General features: G+C 39.0%; 1 protein-coding gene across 3 annotated transcripts in view; it reads right to left on the bottom strand.

The window, feature by feature from the left end:
• Nucleotides 1-20,218, bottom strand: part of LOC148420568 (uncharacterized) — a 41,040-nt gene extending 20,822 nt beyond the window's left edge. For 2 of the 3 annotated variants that reach the window (XM_088421206.1, XM_088421211.1), the window contains exon 1: nucleotides 20,020-20,218. The gene's annotated coding sequence lies outside the window, so the exon portion shown is untranslated. Of the gene's footprint in view, nucleotides 1-11,389; nucleotides 11,445-20,019 lie in introns of those variants that run through there. The other variant, XM_088421204.1, reaches the window with a different exon arrangement.
• Nucleotides 20,219-22,688: the final 2,470 nt, after the last annotated feature.

Genomic DNA, 22,688 nt, shown 5'->3' with positions numbered 1-22,688 from the left:
CATTTAACCGATCGACGTGGACTTTCGAGCATACGAGTGAGTTTTATAGTCATATGCAAATTAATACTTCACGATGAAATTCCTATTCTGTTTACTTTTACTTAAATTACTGGTGATGATAGTGTAAAATATCATGTAGTACAAAATATTATGTATCTAGATGTCATGCGACCAAACCACGCCTCGGTGCAGTGACTTGAGAACTGCTTTCTGAGTTACAGCTCATGAGGCGGAACTTCGACTGTCTGTAGTCCATCACGAGCGGGAAGACAAACATCGTCCAAACTGACACCTTGGCACACAGTAAACATGTAACTTCTCAACAACAAAAAAATACTACAATGAGAGCACAAAACTTGGTATAAAGCATAAAGAGCGCTGCAAAACGCGATGGATTTCCCCACAGAGCTTGTGGCGTTAGCAACGGCAAAAACATAATTTTTCTCATTTATTGGCACTGGTTCTCGAGCAATTGCACACGTCTTTATAACAAACCGTGTCAATTCACCCCAAACAGGTTGCTGCCTATTAATTAGTCAAAAATAGCATTAGAAAATAAAATGACACTACAGTATAGCTTTGCTGGCTTAATTGCCTTAATTGAAGTTTTGATGGCACCATATAGTAAATAAAACATAATGAAGTGTTGGTACGTGTGGTTTCAATTAGTTGATAGTTTCCAAGGTTCAGAGGGCTTCCTCTCACATCACTAGTTGCCAGTCATTCAAGGTCTTGATGATGCAATTTCGCTCTAAAAAATAGAAAATTGGAAAGAGTGAGAGAGAGAGGAGAGAGAGAGAGAGAGAGAGAGAAAGAGAGAGGGGGGGACAAAAAAAATGCAGTCCAAAATCAAATTAAATGAATCCCTTAATATAAAGGTATGGTAATTATTAGAAAATATAATGAAGAAACAAGTTTCAAATATGAAGTATAGTATAGAAGTTAAAAGAAAAAAGTACTATAAATGTTCAAATTCTGAATTTTGGGGGATTATATTTAATAGTTTGGATGTTCAACATTTGGAGAGAGTCGTTTTTATTGTTCTGAGTTAACCAAGATGGCTGCCATCCTGGGTAGAAGTGGGGCTGAGCGCTCTTGAGACGTCTAATCAGATGTCCAAGATGGCTGCCTCTGATGGTTGTTGGTAAATGGAGTCTCAGTGTATGTAGTCAAGTGTCCGAGATGGACGCCTGACAACCTCATGGGAAATGGAGTACTTTGTGTGGCTAAAGTCTTCCACAAAGGCTGAACGCACACACAAAGAATGACCTAATTGAAAATGAATTGGTTCGTTATGATTCCAACGATTCCAAAATGTGGAATTGTGGGAAAATTTGGAATCATGGGAAGAGGAAAATTGAGACACCCAATGAATTGTCGGGATCGATTAAAGTTTGAATGGTCAGAATCAGATGAAGAATGGCGAAGATAGATGATTACAAAATGTTGGTGAGAACAATGAAGGAATTATGGGTAAAACAATGGGGAAAAAAATTGAACATTTTTCATGAATGGGTGTACTAAGCAGACTTACCAATTATGGGAAGCACCTTAAGTTGGAACGACTAGTATAGGTTGAACACAAAAGGAGGTATCTGTCAGAGAAATCTCAGAAAAGAAGACTAGGACAAGCCTAGCTGCTTAAACAGCAAAAAGAGTAACTCAGACCAGCCAAGATTGACTTTTTTATGCCGGGCATAGGGGAAAAAGCTTGGGCAAATGAACTTGTGGGTCTTCCAACGCTAATTTCACTGCCCAGCCGTCCCCCCCCTGGCTTTTATTGAGCAAAAGCATAGCAGATTACAAGACACAACAAAAGAGCCAGCCGGGCGCCACCGGCAGCTGGGCCAAGGTCCCGGCTCACACTTTCGTGCGTCAACAGCTCTATCTAAGGACAGGGTCAAGATGAACTAGGATTGCATAAATGGGTAACAATGAAATAAGCACATAATGATAACAACCTAATATATGATTCCCTTCACATATCCCCCCTGATTATCATTATTAAAACACATCAAACGATGTCGAAAGCTATTGCTTGAGTGGGAAGAAAACTACCCAAAAACCCAGTAGGAAAAAGGTAGAAACCCTTCCCAAGCAAGAGCTTGTTACAAGGAAAAATAGAAAAAGCAAAAGCTAAAGCTCCTTTTGGTCCAATACATGTATATACACATCACAAACCATATCAACATCCTATGTCTAAAATCTTTTCCGTAGGTGCATCTTGAATGGTTCAGACAGTTGTTGAATCGTCGTCAGAGTCAATAGGTTGATAGTCAGTCATGGTCACGGTCACTTGCGTTGCTAACCCCAACAGCATCCATGATTTTGGTGGCACAGGTCTTACACAAGGGCACACGGCAGGTTATGCAGACATGACAGCAAGAGAATGCAGATGATGACAGAAGCAATGGCTACAGCCACACCCTTCTATTTGCCTAAGAAGTCCTGCAACCACTGCAGGAAGGGGTTGAGCTTCAACTCCCTCCATACTTAAGAGTCCTCAGTCTGCACTCCCTGAGCAGTGTCAGTGTCTCAGACAACGAGCCATTAGACAAAGTGTGTGAAGGAATAAATGCGCAACATTCACCTGATGGCAAAAGCTTGCACACGCCACCCTTTTCTGCCAGTCATGTCGAGTGCCTGTCTGTTTTGAATAGTCATAAGTGAAGTAGCATGTAGTTGTGAAGCTGTGTGCGTTATAAGGTATAATTATAAGGTGCGTCCGTTATATCAGTCGACGAGTATACTTTATGATTGACATCATTGAAAAAAAATCGGTGTGTTTGTACACAGTCACTGGAAATAGAGCACCAAATATGGCAAATGCGAACCCGCTGCATTTGCTTTGTCAATCAATTTGTCTTTGTCAGGAATGCTCCAAGGCTTGCCAATCACATCAAAAAAAGACGGAAGTTTGTCTGGTGATTGGGACTGGTGGTTTGTCAGTGTTGCATTTGGACCAATGGGTGGAGTTCTCAACACTGAAACAAACGTAGCGTTTATCGCTGTTCCCGTGATGTCCGTCTGGAGCTGGAGGTTGCCCATGACGCTGGTGGGCAAACGCTGTCTGTCTGAGGTAGGCGTTGTTGGTCGTCCGGACACAAGAGCGCCGCCCAGCATCAAGCAGCATGCTGCTCGGAGGAGTGCTGGCGGACAGGCCATTCTCCTGAGAGGGGTGTGTTTACCACAAAAACCCTTTCTCCCACTGTGGTCTTTCGTTGGTGCACCGTCCGTGCACTCGGGGGTGCTGATCCTCACTTCGAGGGACTGCCGTCTCTAGGCCCGTCAGCAGGGGGTCGAAGGATCTTGCACTGCGACTGGCGGATCCACCCGTCGCGTCCTTCAACTTTCACCGCAGTTGGTGTCGCTGCGATCATCTGGAACGGGCCATCCCAGCATTCACTGTCCCAACGAGGTCGTCAGCACCTTGAGGAACACATGGTCTCCGATCTGGACCCGGGTTTTCTGTGGGATAGAACACACTGGCCAGTCATTGTGCTTATGCATCTCCCTTGTGCCAAACAGTCTTTTCATGTGAACTGGAAAAGAACATCCACTAGGTGGCTGGTCATGGGTTAAGTCTGCTAGTCCATATGGTCCTCCATATACTATTTCAAATGGTGATAAAGTTTTTTCTTCAGCGGAACAAATCTCATTTCTGTGGCCACAATAAGAATGCAATCTGGTCGCTGTCTCTTTATCACTTGCATTGTTTTTATGCGTATGGCCTTGACTGTCCCATTCGTTCTTTCAACAAGCCCTCCTGATATTCAACAGTTCTCTAACTTTTGTAACAGCTTTTTTCACAAAATGTAATCAATTGTCACTTCTAATTACTCTCATCCATATATATCATATGAAATGCTTCGGGTGGTTCTAGAAATTTGCCTCTATGTGGTCACAAATAAACTTGCGCATTATTGCAAAAACAGGTATCACAACATTTACAAAAAACACAAACATTTTGAGTATAAAAGGTGAATCCATATACAACTGATCATACATATTCCCCCCTGTTGACACATGGCCAAGCTCATGTGTCAACTTTGCTGCTCATTCAAATGAAAATTTTAGTAACCATGGTTTTCTAACCGCCAATCTACTTTTTTCCTCAACATCTTGTTATGCTCCTTTATTTAGCCATTTTTGCTGCTACAGTTTAGGAGCTGATGTTTTCCTTGATATCAAGATGGTCTGTGTGTCTTGTTCATCATGTAGTGTTTTCAACGCGGCTGTCTTGTGCTTTGGCAACTGTGGGCACACCTATGACTGTTTCTTTGGCTGCTTTGTTTGCCTAATCGGTTTCCTGCTGTAATTTGGTCATTTCTTTTCTTGTTAAGATTTGGAAGCCGCAGTTAGCCCAAAGATGATAAAACACATGCCATACTCGCTGTCTGTCCATATTGTAACATCTTTGCTTTCAAAAATTTCACACGCTTTGATTAGCACGGCCAATTCATCTGCTTGCAATTAACATGTCGATTTTAATGTTCCTCAAAACAAAATTTAATACATATCCCACCCTTTTGCGGCCGTCTTCCCCTTTGCTAGCTGAACCGTCAAGAAAAAACACAACTTCTCCAGTCGGGAGAGGGGTGTCATTCAGGTCAGGTCTTGGTTTGGTGGAAATTTGGGCGTGGCTTCCACAGTCGTGTGGGGTGCCGTCTACAGGTGTGGGCAAAAGTGTCGCTGGGTTTGATGCTCCACATCTAACAATTATAATGTGTCCCTGTGATACAAGTAACGCGGTGCAATATAAATGTCATGCAGGCGATAAGAGTGTCATTTTGGGGGGGGGGGGTCCAGCAACAAAACAAATACATAGGGAACCCTCAACGTGAGGGGGTGAAACAACACAACCTCCACTGAAGCCTCCACTGCCAATGCTGCGGCCAGCACCACCTGAACGCCTTCAGGGGTTGGCCCAGCAACTGCATCCAATTCCTCAGAGTAAAATTTGACTGGCCTCAGTTTCCCGTCATGCTTCTGCAACAAAACTGAAGTCATGAATCCCTGTTTAGCGGTCACTCTTTGCTCAAATGGTTTGCTGTAATCCGGTAGTGTCAATACGGATGAATTAAACCAATACCAATTTCACGCTGTCAAATGCCTCGTCAGCTTTTTTCATAACTGAGATCAAACAGTGGCCTAGTCAATTCAAAACAATTTTTTGAATCCATATGTTACAATAATTATTCAGCCTCAAAAATGACATCATTTGTCTTTTAGTCTGTGTTTTTGGGCTTTTGCAATGGCCTCCTTTTGTCTGTCAGTAACAATTCTGCCATCCTTATCTCATTAGTTCTGCCAACCTTCTTCCATTTGTTTCCACTTGCCGAAAATCTTTCTTGCCACAACGCCAACATTCTAATGCATTCAATTTTGTCTTTCAACTCTCTCTTACATCCTTCTTTTCCGCTACCACAATTCCTGTTTCCAACACAATGCACTTCCTCTTCTCCATCACACCAGAATGTCTGTTTTCTCCCCTACATTCTTCTACTTTTCTTCTTCTACTCCACTCTCAGCTGAGTACTCGATTTATCTAATCTCTGAGTGTTGGAGGTCACTCACATCTACATTTTTGTTTGTAGTATAGTTCCATTTAGCCTTGCATTTTTTCAGCTGCTGTCAATATTTTCAGCCTGTTTATCCATTATCTACCATAATGATTTGATTTTTGAACGTGATTTGTTTTTAGAAAACTCTTGCAAACTATACTATATCAAACAATTAACATATCAACTGGTTCATCCTCATTTTGCACAGTTGAATCTATTTTACTGTAAGATCTGATCCTATCATGCTAATCTCTCCAAACAATTCCAGATTCAACTTTTTCTCTTTTATCGATTTTGCTATTTGAAATTTTTCTTCAGCTTTGTTCTAACAAATTCAGTGGTCTCTATCAATTTGCCAATTTAAAATATTTTCCACTTTGAAGAACAACAAAAGCAACAACAACAAAATCAACTTTAGCAAAAACGACAATTCTCACAACTGTGACAACAACAATAACAGCAACACATGCAGCAAACTGTGTGAAAATTTCAACAGAGCAAGCTTCACAGGCTTACACTCACAATCACTTCTCATTTTCATACCACAGTCTCCAAAACTTGCTATCATACGACAACATGCCTACATGTTATTAAGCTATGAAAACACAACATTTATAATTCAACGTCATCTGGCTATCCACCCCTGGCATAGCCTCACATATAACACAACAACTTTGTGTATTTTATTTGTGTATCAACCATTAATTATTCATTGCCAGTTAATCTAGCATTTGAAAACATCCTAATTCTTAATTTAGTCTCAACTGATCCCATAATATATTTTTCCATATTTCTCATTTCACCTGTGTGCTGAGAATTAACCCTGTGAATGGACCAGTTTCTGCCCACAAACCTCAGGTTTGAAACCATCTCAAATTTGTCATTTTGACTTTTAACCATGCAGACTAGATCAAGCCCGATCTAACAATGTATTTTAGCCAAATTTCATCAAATATCATTGTTTATTTCTAACAATCTAATATACAAACATGTAACACACCAATAGTTACACACCAGCAAACTGACAGATACACACGCAGATCCACATCACACAACATGCAGTTTACAACATATATGCGGACTTTGTTAAGCACGTACAAGACACATGTTTTGCACACAACTTCTCAAATGGCATCACTCCTTTGGCTTCATGTCAACCCTCAGTACTCAGATGTGGAGCTGAGACCCAGTCCCGAAAAGGGTCTTACTGCCGTGGCCACGGTCTTGCCTGGTTGTCAACTCCGCCTCTGAAAACCTCAGGTGTCTGGGTTTAAGAACATGGTGGTAAACTCAGGTACGAATTGTTGGTGTCTGTTTTCCACCGTTAATTTGGGTTTACTGTCTGGCTGTGTTAGTTGCCGACAGGTTAGTGGCTGCGGTCAAATCATCATCTGCTTTCCTTTTTTTCTCAGCCACCTTCTATACTCGTTTCGGTTTGGCTCTATCAACTAAAGCCTTGCATTTAAACCACTGTTAATCATCACTGTTTTCAATCCTTTCCCTGTCCTTCAATGACAACTTCCGCAACACTTTCTCCAATCCACCACAATCATCCACGTCTCCTGAAAAACCGTATTGGAATTTCCGTTTTTCCACATACTTAGTACTTCCTTTGCTATCTATCTATCTGTCTGCCCGACGTACATTTTCCTTCAATTCATCCACAAAACAACAACATTCCTTTTCCCATATTGCCTCCTTGGGCCGAGTTGCGGCCTCGGAGGACTTTTTTTTTTTTTCTTCTCATGATTAACTATGTTTCCTTCGTCACGGGAGAAATGCTACGTGCCTGGTGTCATGTCGGATACCGAGCTTCTACCTCGAAAAGCGGATATCCCCAGGTGTTTGTACTCACGACCGTTTCACCAGTTTTAGATTTCCCGTCACTCAGGACAACCACTCCACATTCATTCCACACTCATACATCACAGAAATGATCAGTAACTGTGCACCGGATGTTAAACTTTCTCTTTTTTAAGTCAGGCCGTTTGTTCAAAGTCCAATTGACTGTACGTTTAAGGTCCAATGGACCAGCCGTTTAAGGTCCGATGGACCGTTCGTTTAAGGTCCGATGGACCGCTCGTTTAAGGTCCGATGGACCGCACGTTTAAGGTCCGATGGACCGCTCGTTTAACTAGAAAATGTGCAATTCCTGAAGAAATTGCGTGTGAAGGTGAAACTGTTGAAGGTTTGGGAGTTGAAAAGTGAAATGATGTGGAACGATTGAATGTGTGAATCTGTGAAGAAATATGAATACAAACTTGAAAAACTGAAAAAAAGTTGAACTGTGGAATTTGAAGATGAATGAAAAACTGAAAAAAGTTGAACTGTAGAATGATGTGAATCTGTGAAGACTGTGAATCTGTGAGAAACTGAAAAAAAAACGAATGTTTGAATCATAAAAAAGTGTGGATGATCCGAAGTAAAAGCAGAAGAGAAAATACAAAGTTTTTCAACTTTGTATTATTCACATTTCTTCACTGTTTCACATCAATCCACAATCCACCTCATTCAAATGATTAGCTCATTAACAGAAGTTTAAAAATGATCCCTAATCAAACTTTTTCAGTTTTTTTACTGCTTGAAATATGAATACTACAAAGTTGAAAAACTGAAAAAAACTGAATGTATGAATCAAGCTGAGTTCACCAAGCCAGATGCTGTACTAGGTGGAAGCAGTAGTGAGAGGTAATGAGACAGCTAAGAAAATATCCAAGATGGCCGCCCATGAGGGCAGATGGGAGTTGGAGTCTTCGGTGGTCTAAGATGGCCGCCCGATGGCATCATGGGAAATGGAGTACTTTGTGTAACTAAACTATAGGTGTCAAACTCCAGTCCTCGAGGGCTTGTATCCTGCATGTTTTTGAATCATACCATTCACTTAACATCAGGCCATTTTTACGGTAGAAAAACTTGAATTGTAGCTGAAAGTTGAACTGTGGAATAATGTTAATGTGAAGAAATATGAATAATACAAAGTTGAACTGTGGAATGATGTGAATGTGTGAAAAAATATGAATAACACAAAGTTGAAAACTGAAAAAAAAAAAACGAATGTTTGAATTATAAAATGTGTGGATGATCCGAATTAAAAGCAGAAGAGAAAAAACAACTGTAAACGTGAAACGCGATTTGCCCGAACCGGGGCACGGACATGTTGAAGATGACAACTCTACCACTGGGCCACGGGGGGGGGGCGGTGTCAGACCACACTGTGAAAGCTTTAAATAAAGAGAATGACTTATGTTTGAACGTGAATCTGTGAAGATTTACGAATAATACAAAGTTTAAAAAACTGAGAAAAGTTCAACTGTGGAATGAAAAGTAAGATGAAATGAAAGTAAGAACAGTTTGAAAAGGCTAAATTCTTTAAATATGAACAGTTTAAAAAACGTGAATTGTAGGAAAACGATGAATAGTTGAACCTTGAAAAATACAAAAGCACTACACGTGAATATGTGGAATGATATGAAGTTTGAACGGCATGAATTGGATGAACTGGGAAGGAGTTGAAACCAAAAGAAAATACGGAATTAACTGAAAAAAAACACTGAATGTGTGAAAACCCATTATCAGGAGTTTAAAAATGATCCCTAATCAAACTTTTTCAGTTTTTTTACTGCTTGAAATATGAATAATACAAAGTTGAAAAACTGAAAAAAACTGAATGTATGAATCAAGCTGAGTTCACCAAGCCAGATGCTGTACGAGGTGGAAGCAGAAGTGAGAGGTCATGAGACGTCTAAGAAAATATCCAAGATGGCCGCCCATGAGGGCAGATGGGAGTTGGAGTCTTCAGTGGTCTAAGATGGCCGCCCGATTGCATCATGGGAAATGGTGAACTTTGTGTAACTAAACTGTAGGTGTCAAGCTCCAGTCCTCGAGGGCTTGTATCCTGCATGTTTTTGAATCACACCATTCACTTAACATTAGGCCATTTTTTACGATAGAAAAACTTGAATTGTAGCTGAAAGATGAATAATGTTAATGTGAAGAAATCTGAATAATACAAAGTTGAAAAATTGAAAAAAGTTGAACTGTGGAATGATGTGAATGTGTGAACAAATATGAATAACACAAAGTTCGAAACTAAAAAAAAACGAATGTTTGAATTATAAAAAAAAGTGTGGATGATCCGAACTAAAAGCAGAAGAGAAAAAACAACTGTAAACGTGAAACGCGATTTGCCCGAACGGGACACGGACATGTTGAAGATGACAACTCTAACACTCGGCCACTGGGGGGCGGTGTCAGACCACACTGTGAAAGCTTTAAATAAAGGGAATGAAGTATGTTTGAACGTGAATCTGTGAAGTATTACGAATAATACAAAGTTAAAAAAACTGAAAAAAGTTCAACTGTGGAATGAAAAGTAAGATGAAATGAAAGTAAGAACAGTTTGAAAAGGCTAAATTCTTTAGTATTCTTTAGGGAGTTGAAAAGTGGAATGATGTGGAACGATTGAATGGTGTGAATCTGTGAAGAAATATGAATACAAAGTTGAAAAACTGTAAAAAAGTTGAACTGTGGAATTTGAAGATGAATGAAAAACTGAAAAAGTTGAACTGGAGAATGATGTGAATCTGTGAAAAATTATGAATCCTACAAAGTTGAAAAACTGAGAAAAGTTGAACTGGAATAGTGTGAATCTGTGACATTAGGCCTAATGTTAAGTGAATGATGTGATTCAAAAACATGCAGGATATCAGCCCTCGAGGACTGGAGTTTTAAACTCCTGTTAATGAGCTTATCATTTGAATGAGGTGGATTGAATGAGGTGGATTGTGGATTGATGTGAAACAGTGAAGAAATGTGAATAATACAGAGTTGAAAAACTGAAAAAAACTAAAACGTATGAATCAAGCTGAGTTAACCAAGCCAGATGCTGTACTAGGTGGAAGCACTAGTGAGAGGTAATGAGACGTCTAATAAAATGTCCAAGATGGCCGCCCATGAGGGCAGATTGGAGTTGGAGTCTTCAGTGGTCTAAGATGGCCGCCCGATGGCAACATGGGAAATGGATTACTTTGTGTAACTAAACTATAGGTGTCAAACTCCAGTCCTCGAGGGCTTGTATCCTGCATGTTTTTGAATCACACCTGTAATGGAGGTGTCGGAGTAGCGTCCAAACTTGTGACCTCCTTGAAAGGACTGTACTTGACTGATTCAGAGGATCCTCAATCTTATCAGGTTGTCCGGCCAGAACATAAAGACGATGCACACTCTCATGCCACTCTTTATTTGTATATAATGTTCTATTTATTTATCTGGGTTGGTGTGTGTGTGTTTCTGTGTTTGTGTGTTCTGTGTGTGTTCTATGTTTGATTGTGGGTGTGTGGTCTCTGCAAAGGAGAGCAGAGAACATTCACTAAACATGATAACTAACATAACTAACATTGTACAATATGTTACATCATATGCTCACATGACTCTATATTAGCTTAGAATAACATAAACAACACAGGCAAACATACCGTACAATGATAGGAAGAATGAATTCAACCCAATCGTTCCAAAATGTGCGTTAGGTAGGAAAGGGTTAATGGAGCCGAATAGATTTGAGTGGGCGGTGACGTCACTCCCTTACGGCGTAAGGATCACATTGGCACACACGGCAAACATGCGACAAACACGCACTTTTTGTGGATGAAACTTTAACGCGAATACTAAAAGTGAAGTATGAAAAGTACGGTATATTTGCCTTTAGCAATTATACCAAACTTAGGTGCAATAACAACTTAGACATTAATGGACAAAGTGAAGCAGTGCAAACGTAAACATGTATCCAAAACCACGAACGGACAACATATTCAAACTGTACTTACATTCTCATGGACGCACGGAATAATAATGAAAGGAATGAGATAATCCACAGAATGATTGAAAGCAGAAAAAATGACTGTCCGTTACAACGATACCTGCCGACTACCGGTGAAAGAGCAAAACAACCTATGATAGTGTAAACAGAGTCCTGATTGGTAGTGCAGGAATGAAACACAACTTGTGATTAGTTGCTAGGCGGTTGCTAGGAAGATCACATGACCACAGGAGAAACATGTCCAGACGTAAATAGTAATAACAGAACGATTCAAACACGAAATCGTTAAGTATAATCAGAAACTTCTTAACAACACCATTCACTTAACATTAGACAATTTTTACGGTACAAAAACTTGAATTGTAGCTGAAAGTTGAACTGTAAACGTGAAACGCGATTTGCCCGAACCGGGACACGGACATGTTGAAGATGACAACTCTACCACTGGGCCACTGTGGGGCAGTGTAAGACCACACTGTGAAAGCTTGAAATATAGGGAATGAAGTATTTTTGAACGTGAATCTATGAAGAACTACGAATAATACAAAGTTAAAAAACTGAAAAAAGTTCAACTGTGGAATGAAAAGATGAAATGAAAGTAAGAACAGTTTGAAAAGGCTAAATTCTTTAAATATGAATAGTATAAAAAACGTAAATTGTAGGAAAACGATGAATAGTTGAACCTTGAAAAATAAAAAAGCACTTCACGTGAATATGTGGAATGATGTGAAGTTCGAACGGCATGAATTGGATGAACTGGGAAGGAGTTGAAACCAAAAGAAAATACTGAATTAACTGAAAAAAAACACTGAATGTGTGAAAAGACACAGCGGGGACCGAACGCACGAACATGTAGTAGATATACGTCAACAGAACGTCTGAGCCACGGGAAATGACGAAACCGTGAACACTTTAAAAGGAAGTAGGAAGTACGCTCCAATCACGTAACATTAGGCCGTTTTTACGGTACAAAAACTTAAATTGTAGGAAAACGATGAAAAGTTGAAACTTGAAAAATAGACCCGCACTAACTAAAAAAGACTCACACAACTAAAAAATGACGCAGCCTGGGATTGAACCCACGAACATGAAGTGCGAATGCCGTACACAAATCCCATGAGCCACCGAGACATTGGAAATATCGAAAACGTTAAGGTTTAAAAATAAAGCACGAAGACCAGCCCATTCACTTAACATTAGGCCATTTTTACGGTACAAAAACTTAAATTGTAGGAAAACGATGAAAAGTTGAAACTTGAAAAATAGACCCGCACTAAACATGAATATGTAGAATGATATGAAGTTTGAACGGCATGAATTGGATGAACTGGGAATGAGTTGAAACGTACCTAAAAAACGGTCGGAATAAAAAAAAAAATAATAATAATAACTAGAAAATGTGCAATTTCTGAAGAAATTGCGTGTGAAGGTGAAACCGTTGAAGGTTTGGGAGGTGAAAAGTGGAATTACGTGGAACGATTGAATGGTGTGAATCTGTGAAGAAATATGAATACAAAGTTGAAAAACTGAATAAAAGTTGAACTGTGGAATTTGAAGATGAATGAAAAACTGAAAAAGTTGAACTGGAGAATGAAGTGAATCTGTGAAAAATTATGAATCCGACAAAGTTGAAAAACTGAGAAACTGAAAAAAAAAACGAATGTTTGAATCGTAAAAAAGTGTGGATGATCCGAAGTAAAAGCAGAAGAGAAAATACAAAGTTTTTCAACTTTGTATTATTCACAATGCTTCACTGTTTCAAGCAATCCACAATCCACCTCATTCAAATCCACCTCATTCAAATGATTAGCTCATTATCAGGAGTTAAAAAATGATCCCTAAGCAAACTTTTCAGTTTTTTTAGTGCTTGAAATATGAATAATACAAAGTTGAAAACTGAAAAACTGAAAAAAACTGAATGTATGAATCAAGCTGAGTTCACCAAGCCAGATGCTGTACTAGGTGGAAGCAGAAGTGACAGGTAATGAGACGTCTAATAAAATGTCCAAGATGGCCGCCCATGAGGGCAGATTGGAATTGGAGTCTTCAGTGGTCTAAGATGGCCGCCCGATGGCAACATGGGAAATGGATTACTTTGTGTAACTAAACTATAGGTGTCAAACTCCAGTCCTCGAGGGCTTGTATCCTGCATGTTTTTGAATCACACCTGTAATGGAGGTGTCGGAGTAGCGTCCAAACTTGTGACCTCCTTGAAAGGACTGTACTTGACTGATTCAGAGGATCCTCAATCTTATCAGGTTGTCCGGCCAGAACATAAAGACGATGCACACTCTCATGCCACTCTTTATTTGTATATAATGTTCTATTTATTTATCTGGGTTGGTGTGTGTGTGTTTCTGTGTTTGTGTGTTCTGTGTGTGTTCTATGTTTGATTGTGGGTGTGTGGTCTCTGCAAAGGAGAGCAGAGAACATTCACTAAACATTGATAACTAACATAACTAACATTGTACAATATGTTACATCATATGCTCACATGACTCTATATTAGCTTAGAATAACATAAACAACACAGGCAAACATACCGTACAATGATAGGAAGAATGAATTCAACCCAATCGTTCCAAAATGTGCGTTAGGTAGGAAAGGGTTAATGGAGCCGAATAGATTTGAGTGGGCGGTGACGTCACTCCCTTACGGCGGAAAGATCACATTGGCACACACGGCAAACATGCGACAAACACGCACTTTTTGTGGATGAAACTTTAACGCGAATACTAAAAGTGAAGTATGAAAAGTACGGTATATTTGCCTTTAGCAATTATACCAAACTTAGGTGCAATAACAACTTAAGACATTAATGGACAAAGTGAAGCAGTGCAAACGTAAACATGTATCCAAAACCACGAACGGACAACATATTCAAACTGTACTTACATTCTCATGGACGCACGGAATAATAATGAAAGGAATGAGATAATCCACAGAATGATTGAAAGCAGAAAAAATGACTGTCCGTTACAACGATACCTGCCGACTGACCCGTGAAAGAGCAAAACAACCTATGATAGTGTAAACAGAGTCCTGATTGGTAGTGGAGGAATGAAACACAACTTGTGATTAGTTGCTAGGCGGTTGCTAGGAAGATCACATGACCACAGGAGAAACATGTCCAGACGTAAATAGTAATAACAGAACGATTCAAACACGAAATCGTTAAGTATAATCAGAAACTTCTTAACAACACCATTCACTTAACATTAGACAATTTTTACGGTACAAAAACTTGAATTGTAGCTGAAAGTTGAACTGTAAACGTGAAACGCGATTTGCCCGAACCGGGACACGGACATGTTGAAGATGACAACTCTACCACTGGGCCACTGGGGGGCAGTGTAAGACCACACTAGGGAATGAAGTATTTTTGAACGTGAATCTATGAAGAACTACGAATAATACAAAGTTAAAAAACTGAAAAAAGTTCAACTGTGGAATGAAAAGATGAAATGAAAGTAAGAACAGTTTGAAAAGGCTAAATTCTTTAAATATGAATAGTATAAAAAACGTCAATTGTAGGAAAACGATGAATAGTTGAACCTTGAAAAATAAAAAAGCACTTCACGTGAATATGTGGAATGATATGAAGTTCGAACGGCATGAATTGGATGAACTGGGAAGGAATTGAAACCAAAAAAAAATACTGAATGAACTGAAAAAAAACACTGAATGTGTGAAAAGACACAGCGGGGATCGAACACACGAACATGTAGTAGATATACGTCAACAGAACGTCTGAGCCACGGGAAATGACGAAACCGTGAACGCTTTAAAAGGAAGTAGGAAGAACGCTCCAATCACTTAACATTAGGCCGTTTTTACGGTACAAAAACTTAAATTGTAGGAAAACGATTAAAAGTTGAAACTTGAAAAATAGACCCGCACTAACTAAAAAAGACTCACACAACTAAAAAATGACGCAGCCTGGGATTGAACCCACGAACATGAAGTGCGAATGCCGCACACAAATCCCATGCGCCACCGAGACATAGGAAATATCGAAAACGTTAAAGTTTAAAAATAAAGCACGAAGACCAGCCCATTCACTTAACATTAGGCCATTTTTACGGTACAAAAACTTAAATTGTAGGAAAACGATGAAAAGTTGAAACTTGAAAAATAGACCCGCACTAAACATGAATATGTAGAATGATATGAAGTTTGAACGGCATGAATTGGATGAACTGGGAATGAGTTGAAACGTACCTAAAAAACGGTCGGAATAAAAAAAATAATAATAATAACTAGAAAAAGTGCAATTTCTGAAGAAATTGCGTGTGAAGGTGAAACCGTTGAAGGTTTGGGAGTTGAAAAGTGGAATGATGTGGAACGATTGAATGGTGTGAATCTGTGAAGAAATATGAATACAAAGTTGAAAAACTGTAAAAAAGTTGAACTGTGGAATTTGAAGATGAATGAAAAACTGAAAAAGTTGAACTGGAGAATGATGTGAATCTGTGAAAAATTATGAATCCTACAAAGTTGAAAAACTGAGAAAAGTTGAACTGGAATAGTGTGAATCTGTGACATTAGGCCTAATGTTAAGTGAATGATGTGATTCAAAAACATGCAAGATATCAGCCCTCGAGGACTGGAGTTTTAAACTCCTGTTAATGAGCTTATCATTTGAATGAGGTGGATTGAATGAGGTGGATTGTGGATTGATGTGAAACAGTGAAGAAATGTGAATAATACAGAGTTGAAAAACTGAAAAAAACTAAAACGTATGAATCAAGCTGAGTTAACCAAGCCAGATGCTGTACTAGGTGGAAGCAGTAGTGAAAGGTAATGAGACGTCTAATAAAATGTCCAAGATGGCCGCCCATGAGGGCAGATTGGAGTTGGAGTCTTCAGTGGTCTAAGATGGCCGCCCGATGGCAACATGGGAAATGGATTACTTTGTGTAACTAAACTATAGGTGTCAAACTCCAGTCTTCGAGGGCTTGTATCCTGCATGTTTTTGAATCACACCTGTAATGGAGGTGTCGGAGTAGCGTCCAAACTTGTGACCTCCTTGAAAGGACTGTACTTGACTGATTCAGAGGATCCTCAATCTTATCAGGTTGTCCGGCCAGAACATAAAGACGATGCACACTCTCATGCCACTCTTTATTTGTATATAATGTTCTATTTATTTATCTGGGTTGGTGTGTGTGTGTTTCTGTGTTTGTGTGTTCTGTGTGTGTTCTATGTTTGATTGTGGGTGTGTGGTCTCTGCAAAGGAGAGCAGAGAACATTCACTAAACATTGATAACTAACATAACTAACATTGTACAATATGTTACATCATATGCTCATATGACTCTATATTAGCTTAGAATAACATAAACAACACAGGCAAACATACCGTACAATGATAGGAAGAATGAATTCAACCCAATCGTTCCAAAATGTGCGTTAGGTAGGAAAGGGTTAATGGAGCCGAATAGATTTGAGTGGGCGGTGACGTCACTCCCTTACGGCGTAAGGATCACATTGGCACACACGGCAAACATGCGAAAAAATACGCACATTTTGTGGATGAAACTTTAACGTGAATACTAAAAGTGAAGTATGAAAAGTACGGTATATTTGCCTTTAGCAATTATACCAAACTTAGGTGCAATAACAACTTAAGACATTAATGGACAAAGTGAAGCAGTGCAAACGTAAACATGTATCCAAAACCACGAACGGACAACATATTCAAACTGTACTTACATTCTCATGGACGCACGGAATAATAATGAAAGGAATGAGATAATCCACAGAATGATTGAAAGCAGAAAAAATGACTGTCCGTTACAACGATACCTGCCGACTACCGGTGAAAGAGCAAAACAACCTATGATAGTGTAAACAGAGTCCTGATTGGTAGTGCAGGAATGAAACACAACTTGTGATTAGTTGCTAGGCGGTTGCTAGGAAGATCACATGACCACAGGAGAAACATGTCCAGACGTAAATAGTAATAACAGAACGATTCAAACACGAAATCGTTAAGTATAATCAGAAACTTCTTAACAACACCATTCACTTAACATTAGACAATTTTTACGGTACAAAAACTTGAATTGTAGCTGAAAGTTGAACTGTAAACGTGAAACGCGATTTGCCCGAACCGGGACACGGACATGTTGAAGATGACAACTCTACCACTGGGCCACTGGGGGGCAGTGTAAGACCACATTGTGAAAGCTTGAAATATAGGGAATGAAGTATTTTTGAACGTGAATCTATGAAGAACTACGAATAATACAAAGTTCAAAAACTGAAAAAAGTTCAACTGTGGAATGAAAAGATGAAATGAAAGTAAGAACAGTTTGAAAAGGCTAAATTCTTTAAATATGAATAGTATAAAAACGTAAATTGTAGGAAAACGATGAATAGTTGAACCTTGAAAAATAAAAAAGCACTTCACGTGAATATGTGGAATGATATGAAGTTCGAACGGCATGAATTGGATGAACTGGGAAGGAATTGAAACCAAAAAAAAAAATACTGAATTAACTGAAAAAAAACACTGAATGTGTGAAAAGACACAGCGGGGATCGAACGCACGAACATGTAGTAGATATACGTCATCAGAACGTCTGAGCCACGGGAAATGACGAAACCGTGAACGCTTTAAAAGGAAGTAGGAAGAACGCTCCAATCACTTAACATTAGGCCGTTTTTACGGTACAAAAACTTAAATTGTAGGAAAACGATGAAAAGTTGAAACTTGAAAAATAGACCCGCACTAACTAAAAAAGACTCACACAACTAAAAAATGACGCAGCCTGGGATTGAACCCACGAACATGAAGTGCGAATGCGATACACAAATCCCATGAGCTACGGAGACATGGGAAAAATCGAAAACGTTAAAGTTTAAAAATAAAGCACGAAGACCAGCCCATTCACTTAACATTAGGCCATTTTTACGGTACAAAAACTTAAATTGTAGGAAAACGATGAAAAGTTGAAACTTGAAAAATAGACCCGCACTAAACATTAATATGTGGAATGATATGAAGTTTGAACGGCATGAATTGGATGAACTGGGAATGAGTTGAAACGTACCTAAAAAACGGTCGGAATAAAAAAAATAATAATAATAATAAAGGTGGAGAAAAGCATAAGTGTGAAGGTTTCACCTTCACACAATAAAGGTGGAGAAAAACATAAGTGTGAAGGTTTCACCTTCACACAACTAGAAAATGTGCAATTTCTGAAGAAATTGCGTGTGAAGGTGAAACCGTTGAAGGTTTGGGAGTTGAAAAGTGGAATGATGTGGAACGATTGAATGGTGTGAATCTGTGAAGAAATATGAATACAAAGTTGAAAAACTGAAAAAAAGTTGAACCGTGGAATTTGAAGATGAATGAAAAACTGAAAAAAAGTTGAACTGTAGAATGATTTGAATCTGTGAAAAATTATGAATCCTACATAGTTAACAAACTGAGAAAAGTTGAACTGGAATAATGTGAATCTGTGACATTAGGCCTAATGTTAAGTGAATGATGTGATTCAAAAACATGCAGGATATCAGCCCTCGAGGACTGGAGTTTTAAACTCCTGCTAATGAGCTTATCATTTGAATGAGGTGGATTGAATGAGGTGGATTGATGTGAAACAGTGAAGAAATGTGAATAATACAGAGTTGAAAAACTGAAAAAAACTAAAACGTATGAATCAAGCTGAGTTAACCAAGCCAGATGCCGTACTAGGTGGAAGCAGTAGTGAGAGGTAATGAGACGTCTAATAAAATATCCAAGATGGCCGCCCATGAGGGCAGATCGGAGTTGGAGTCTTCAGTGGTCTAAGATGGCCGCCCGATGGCAACATGGGAAATGGATTACTTTGTGTAACTAAACTATAGGTGTCAAACTCCAGTCCTCGAGGGCTTGTATCCTGCATGTTTTTGAATCACACCTGTAATGGAGGTGTCGGAGTAGCGTCCAAACTTGTGACCTCCTTGAAAGGACTGTACTTGACTGATTCAGAGGATCCTCAATCTTATCAGGTTGTCCGGCCAGAACATAAAGACGATGCACACGCTCATGCCACTCTTTATTTGTATATAATGTTCTATTTATTTATCTGGGTTGGTGTGTGTGTGTTTCTGTGTTTGTGTGTTCTGTGTGTGTTCTATGTTTGATTGTGGGTGTGTGGTCTCTGCAAAGGAGAGCAGAGAACATTCACTAAACATTGATAACTAACATAACTAACATTGTACAATATGTTACATCATATGCTCACATGACTCTATATTAGCTTAGAATAACATAAACAACACAGGCAAACATACCGTACAATGATAGGAAGAATGAATTCAACCCAATCGTTCCAAAATGTGCGTTAGGTAGGAAAGGGTTAATGGAGCCGAATAGATTTGAGTGGGCGGTGACGTCACTCCCTTACGGCGTAAGGATCACATTGGCACACACGGCAAACCTGCGACAAACACGCACATTTTGTGGATGAAACTTTAACGTGAATACTAAAAGTGAAGTATGAAAAGTACAGTATATCTGCCTTTAGCAATTATACCAAACTTAGGTGCAATAACAACTTAGACATTAATGGACAAAGTGAAGCAGTGCAAACGTAAACATGTATCCAAAACCACGAACGGACAACATATTCAAACTGTACTTACATTCTCATGGACGCACGGAATAATAATGAAAGGAATTAGATAATCCACAGAATGATAGAAAGCAGAAAAAATGACTGTCCGTTACAACGATACCTGCCGACTGACCCGTGAAAGAGCAAAACAACCTATGATAGTGTAAACAGAGTCCTGATTGGTAGTGGAGGAATGAAACATAACTTGTGATTAGTTGCTAGGCGGTTGCTAGGAAGATCACATGACCACAGGAGAAACATGTCCATACGTAAATAGTAATAACAGAACGATTCAAACACGAAATCGTTAAGTATAATCAGAAACTTCTTAACAACACCATTCACTTAACATTAGACAATTTTTACGGTACAAAAACTTGAATTGTAGCTGAAAGTTGAACTGTAAACGTGAAACGCGATTTGCCCGAACCGGGACACGGACATGTTGAAGATGACCACTCTACCATTGGGCCACTGGGGGGCAGTGTAAGACCACACTAGGGAATGAAGTATTTTTGAACGTGAATCTATGAAGAACTACGAATAATACAAAGTTAAAAAACTGAAAAAAGTTCAACTGTGGAATGAAAAGATGAAATGAAAGTAAGAACAGTTTGAAAAGGCTAAATTCTTTAAATATGAATAGTATAAAAAACGTAAATTGTAGGAAAACGATGAATAGTTGAACCTTGAAAAATAAAAAAGCACTTCACGTGAATATGTGGAATGATATGAAGTTCGAACGGCATGAATTGGATGAACTGGGAAGGAATTGAAACAAAAAAAAAAATACTGAATTAACTGAAAAAAAACACTGCATGTGTGAAAAGACACAGCGGGGATCGAACGCACGAACATGTAGTAGATATACGTCATCAGAACGTCTGAGCCACGGGAAATGACGAAACCGTGAACGCTTTAAAAGGAAGTAGGATGAACGCTCCAATCACTTAACATTAGGCCGTTTTTACGGTACAAAAACTTAAATTGTAGGAAAACGATGAAAAGTTGAAACTTGAAAAATAGACCCGCACTAACTAAAAAAGACTCACACAACTAAAAAATGACGCAGCCTGGGATTGAACCCACGAACATGAAGTGCGAACGCGATACACAAATCCCATGAGCTACGGAGACATGGGAAATATCGAAAACGTTAAAGTTTAAAAATAAAGCACGAAGACCAGCCCATTCACTTAACATTAGGCCATTTTTACGGTACAAAAACTTAAATTGTAGGAAAACGATGAAAAGTTGAAACTTGAAAAATAGACCCGCACTAAACATGAATATGTGGAATGATATGAAGTTTGAACGGCATGAATTGGATGAACTGGGAATGAGTTGAAACGTACCTAAAAAACGGTCGGAATAAAAAAAAAAAAAAATAATAATAACTAGAAAATGTGCAATTTCTGAAGAAATTGCGTGTGAAGGTGAAACCGTTGAAGGTTTGGGAGTTGAAAAGTGGAATGATGTGGAACGATTGAATGGTGTGAATCTGTGAAGAAATATGAATACAAAGTTGAAAAACTGAAAAAAAGTTGAACCGTGGAATTTGAAGATGAATGAAAAACTGAAAAAAAGTTGAACTGTAGAATGATTTGAATCTGTGAAAAATTATGAATCCTACATAGTTAACAAACTGAGAAAAGTTGAACTGGAATAATGTGAATCTGTGACATTAGGCCTAATGTTAAGTGAATGATGTGATTCAAAAACATGCAGGATATCAGCCCTCGAGGACTGGAGTTTTAAACTCCTGCTAATGAGCTTATCATTTGAATGAGGTGGATTGAATGAGGTGGATTGATGTGAAACAGTGAAGAAATGTGAATAATACAGAGTTGAAAAACTGAAAAAAACTAAAACGTATGAATCAAGCTGAGTTAACCAAGCCAGATGCCGTACTAGGTGGAAGCAGTAGTGAGAGGTAATGAGACGTCTAATAAAATATCCAAGATGGCCGCCCATGAGGGCAGATTGGAGTTGGAGTCTTCAGTGGTCTAAGATGGCCGCCCGATGGCAACATGGGAAATGGATTACTTTGTGTAACTAAACTATAGGTGTCAAACTCCAGTCCTCGAGGGCTTGTATCCTGCATGTTTTTGAATCACACCTGTAATGGAGGTGTCGGAGTAGCGTCCAAACTTGTGACCTCCTTGAAAGGACTGTACTTGACTGATTCAGAGGATCCTCAATCTTATCAGGTTGTCCGGCCAGAACATAAAGACGATGCACACGCTCATGCCACTCTTTATTTGTATATAATGTTCTATTTATTTATCTGGGTTGGTGTGTGTGTGTTTCTGTGTTTGTGTGTTCTGTGTGTGTTCTATGTTTGATTGTGGGTGTGTGGTCTCTGCAAAGGAGAGCAGAGAACATTCACTAAACATTGATAACTAACATAACTAACATTGTACAATATGTTACATCATATGCTCACATGACTCTATATTAGCTTAGAATAACATAAACAACACAGGCAAACATACCGTACAATGATAGGAAGAATGAATTCAACCCAATCGTTCCAAAATGTGCGTTAGGTAGGAAAGGGTTAATGGAGCCGAATAGATTTGAGTGGGCGGTGACGTCACTCCCTTACGGCGTAAGGATCACATTGGCACACACGGCAAACCTGAGACAAACACGCACTTTTTGAGGATGAAACTTTAACGTGAATACTAAAAGTGA

This window comes from Hippichthys cyanospilos, chromosome 8, assembly GCF_059441005.1.
Source record: "Hippichthys cyanospilos isolate Australia breed blue-spotted pipefish chromosome 8, RoL_Hcya_1.0, whole genome shotgun sequence".
NCBI classification, from domain to species: domain Eukaryota; kingdom Metazoa; phylum Chordata; class Actinopteri; order Syngnathiformes; family Syngnathidae; genus Hippichthys; species Hippichthys cyanospilos.
Note: the sequence above shows the minus strand (reverse complement) of the source record. Positions and strands in the feature narration are given on the sequence as shown.